General features: G+C 43.1%; 1 protein-coding gene and 1 pseudogene across 1 annotated transcript in view; one reads left to right on the forward strand and one right to left on the reverse strand.

Moving 5' to 3' along the window:
• Positions 1–4,483, forward strand: part of TBCD (tubulin folding cofactor D) — a 143,289-nt gene that overhangs the window by 40,034 nt on the left and 98,772 nt on the right. The window lies entirely within an intron of this gene.
• Positions 1,140–1,751, reverse strand: LOC105979185 (annotated as a pseudogene).

The raw sequence follows: 4,483 nt of genomic DNA on the forward strand, positions 1-4,483 counted from the left end.
ATCACACAGGCTGGTGTGCTTCTTCCATGTGGGCTTTGTTGCTTCTCAGCTAGATGGCTGGTTGTTTACCTTCAAGCCTTTAAGACCCCAGATGCTACATCTTTTGAAAGCTGGGTACCATCAGCTTTCTTCATATTTGCTTATGCACCTGCTTTGTCTTCAGTGGTCGTGTTAGGAAGGTGAGCATCATGGAATGCCAGTTTAATAGAACAACGTGTTCTTGCATTGAGGGAGTACTTGAGTGGAGGCCCGATGTCCATCTGCTACCTTAATAATAAACCTATAAATATATGCATATAGATCTATTTCCTCATCCTTATAAATAAATATATTTACATATGTACATGCCTGTATTTAGACCCATATAAATGTCCTTTGTCTCCTAGTTCTTTCCTCTATTTTCTTTTACTCTCCTCTTGTTCCACTATCATGTTCAGCCTTCATTTGGTTTTCAGTAATTCCTCTCAGTTGCATTGCCCTTGATCGAGCTCTACCAGGCCTCCTACATCCTCGTCACCATCGATTTTAGATCACTTGTCGTTCCCTTGTCCACTTCCCTTCCCCTGCCTCACCTTTCCAAGACCCCCCAGAACCATTGGTCCCGTTGTTTTCTCCTCCAGATTGTTTATCTTGCCTACCTTATATAGATAGACCTGCAGAGATAATAATATGCACACAAAAAAGAGCAAAGCAAAGCAACAAAAGAAAACAACAAAAAACCAACTACCCCCCCCCCCCCCCCAAAAAAAAAAAAAAAAAAAAAAAAAAAAAAAAAAAAAAAAAACCAACCCCCCCCCCCCCCCAAAAAAAAAAAAAAAAAAGAGAGAAAAGCCTATAAATAGTTCAAGGTCTGTTTGTTTGATGTTTAAGAGTGTTTTCCGGTGGAGTCTAATGGGATGGGGTACCATGCCATGGCCCCAAAGTCTATTTTTGGTATTCTGAGGCCCAAGTTTTTAAAAATCAAAACTTACTGCTATCAAGTCAATGCTGACTCATAGTGACCCCCTATGGATTGCAAGACTAACTGTTTACAGGAGTAGAAAGCCCAGTCTTTCTCCCATGGAGCTGTTGGTGGTTTTGAACTGCCTACTATGCGGATCACAGCCCAGTATGTAACCACTACATCATCAGGGCCTTCCTTAGAAGATGGAGAATTTGGCTAAGTCCTTCTCTATCTCAGCATATTGTTCTGTAGGCATCTCTAGGGCTTTTTTTAATGTTCTTCATCCATTTCAGCCTGCTTGTTAGTGTTGTTCTCTCAGGAAATCCTCCCATATGCTGCTTTTCGCTGGCTGCTATGTGCTCATGAGTCTTTCTTTGTTCTTGCTCCATCTGCTGAAATCTATAGACTGAGCGACTAACTGCTTGCAGTCTCTAGCAGACCTGGTTTAAGTTGTCCTGCAGGATCTCTATATATTTGGCAAGAGTATGTTCATTTGTTTCATGGGTCATATTCAAATTTCCAAGAACTTTCATTTCCTGAAGACCATACTTTTATTCAAATTCTTTCATAAAATAATAGGTTTCACCTTGAATAACTGCTCTGTGATCTAATAACCTTAAATGGATTTCTCCAAGATCTTTGATAATGAGGTGCACTGGCAGGCCTTTGATCTCCGATTCCCTCTTCTTGACATTGCCACTGGAAGCGGCCTCACGATCCGATGAGCCCTGCCACTTAGCCCGCTCAGTACTTTTTCTGTATTTGTCCACATACTTACTTTTTCAGTGTTGTTCATTTTGTCTACCATCTGGGATCATTTCCCTTAAGCCTGAAGAACTGCCTTTAGAAGTTTGGTGATAATGAATTCTCAGTTTTTATGGTGTTATTATTGTTAGGCGAATGGGTTGGCTCTCACTCATAGTGTGACCCGTGTACAGCAGAACAGAAGAGAACACTGCCCAGTCCTGTGTCATCCTCACAGTTATTATATTTGGGCCCATTGTTGCAGCCACTGTGTCAGTCCATCTTACTGAGGGTCTCGTTTTTGCTGACTCCACTTTATCCACTTTTCCAGGAATTGATCTCTTCTGATAACTTGTCCAAAGGCTGTGAGATAAAGAGGCGCTATCCTTTGCTTCTAATGTATATTCTGGCTGTACTTCCTCCAAGAGATTTATTTGTTCTTTTGGGAATCCATGGTACTTTCAGTATTCTTTGCCAGCACCACAGTTCAAATGCATCCATTCTTTTCTGGTCTTCCTTATTTAATGCCCAGCTTTCACACTCATATGAGGTGATTGAGATTACTGTGGCTTGGAGCAGGTGCACCTTAGTACTCAAAAGTGACATCCCTGGTCTTTAATACTTTCAAGATGCCTTGGGCAGCAGATTTGTTGAGTGCAAGATGTCATTTGATTTCTCGATTGATGTTTCCGTGGTGCTGACTGGATCCAAGTAAAGTGACAACTTCTGTCTTTTCTTCAGTTACATTGTTGTTGTCTCTTGGACCAGCTTTGAGGATTTTGTTTTCTTTATATTGAGTTATAATCCATTTAGTGTTTAGAATAGCTTAATTTTCTCCCTTTTTTGAAAGATACTTGTGCTGGGTATAGAATTTCAGATTGGCAGCTTGTCCCCAGCATTTCAAAGACATCATCCCATTGGCTTTTTGATTCCATAGTGTGTGTCATTCTTCTGGTGCTTCTTGAGGTAATGTGCCTTGTTCTCTGGCTGTTCTAAGACTTTTCTTTTTCTCTCAGCAGTTTGACAAAGATGTGCCTGGATAGGGTTTTTTGGGTGCTTTTTTGTCAAAGCTAGAATCTGTGGATTGATTTTGATCGATTTGAAAAATCCTCACTCCATTATTCCTTCAAATGTTGCTTTACTCGATTCCCTCTCTTCTCTTTCTGGGACTCTTCATTTTCCTTCCATAGAAGGGGAAAACGAGGCCCAGAGAGGTTCAGGACCTGTGCAGAGTCTTACAGCTAAGTGGTCAGGGAGCTGAACCCTGAGCTTGAGCACCAGGACCTACGCCTGCCCTGCACTGCTCCAGTGTTAGCTGGTCTTGGGCATGATCAGCAACTGCAGTCATAAGCAGGGTGGTGCTGCTACCCTTGACTTAGGTGGAAAGGTGGAAGGGCTGTGGCAGGGTCAGCTTGAGTGGGCTGCAGGTGGGAGGTGGAGTATGAAAGTAAGAGTGAGCAGGGTTGAGGGTCGAGGGTCTAGCTTGGCAGGTGATGGGTGGGTGGGTCACTGAGGTAGTTTATTGTGCCAACCTGGCCGATAAGCACATGTGGCGTTAATTGAAGGTGGAGGGATAAATGGCTCAGTGAGCCTCGCCTTTCTAGTTTTTGGGTTTCTTGCTTTCATGATGGAAGTGAACCTTGCCAGCTAAAGCAAGGAACTGGCTAAGGTAGCTGCACCCTCATGAGCTGCTCTGTTGCACACGTTCGTTCCCACTGACATCATGTCCTCCAAGCTGCCTTGAAGACACAGCCCTTTGCAGAATAGATGCGCAGGTACTGTCAGTGCCTCTTTCTGCTCACCTGGGCAACAGTGGATGCTTTTGCTTCCCACTTTTCTGTCACATCTCTGCTGACATTTTTGAACATTGGAAGTGACATTCACTTGTTGATTTCAACCTTCCTGCTAATTTAAGTTTTTTTTTTTTTTAGCTGTGGTGAAAATAGACCAGCATATTTACTCATTTTCAGTTCCGTGACCCTGGGGTGTTTGTCTGTGCCAACCGTCCTTGATGTCCTTCTTCTAAGGGTTATAGGGTTAGGTTTCTTTGGCTCTAGAGGAAGTACTGCAGTGAGCATGGGGGTCCCATTTTCTGTTTGCATTTCTGTTCTCACCACTTTTAGGTCTGTAACCTTGATCGGTTTTTGAGTCATGTCACAGTTCTGTGCTCAAATTTTTGAAAGACCACCAAGTTTTGCCACAGTGGTTGTACCATCTCATGTTCTCACCACAGTGGAGTGGATTCGTCAACACTGTTTTCTTGATCATAAGTGTTCTAATGGGGTGAGGTAATGTCTACTTGAGGCTTTGATTTGCATCTCATTAGTAGCTACATAGGAGCCTTGGTGGTGCCCACAGTTAAGCTCTTGACTCAGAGCAGAGCCTCACCTAAAGCAGTGTGACCCAGAGCAGAGACCCTGCCCGACCTGACCATGAGCAGGAACCCACCAGAGGTGCATTGGTAGACAGGTGTAGTGATAGGCTTCCGAAAGATCCGAAAGACCCTGTGGTGCAGTTTTGTCTTGCACACCTGGTTTCACCTTAAATTGGAACCAACTTGGGCTGCTAACCCATAGCAGTGGCTGATGGTGTTGAGCACATTTTCATGTGCTCTGGTGAAAGGTTTGTTCAAGGGTTTTGATCATTTGTTGTTGTTGTTGGGTTAGGTATTTTTTTTTTTTAAATCGTTTTATTAGGGGCTCATGCAACTCTTACAATCCATACATACATCAATTGTGTAAAGCGCATTTGTACATTCATTGCCCTCATCATTCTCAAAACATTTCCTCTCCACTT

Source organism: Echinops telfairi, unplaced genomic scaffold (assembly GCF_000313985.2).
Source record: "Echinops telfairi isolate 266 unplaced genomic scaffold, ASM31398v2 ScPeMD7_7458;HRSCAF=8496, whole genome shotgun sequence".
NCBI classification, from domain to species: Eukaryota; Metazoa; Chordata; class Mammalia; order Afrosoricida; family Tenrecidae; genus Echinops; species Echinops telfairi.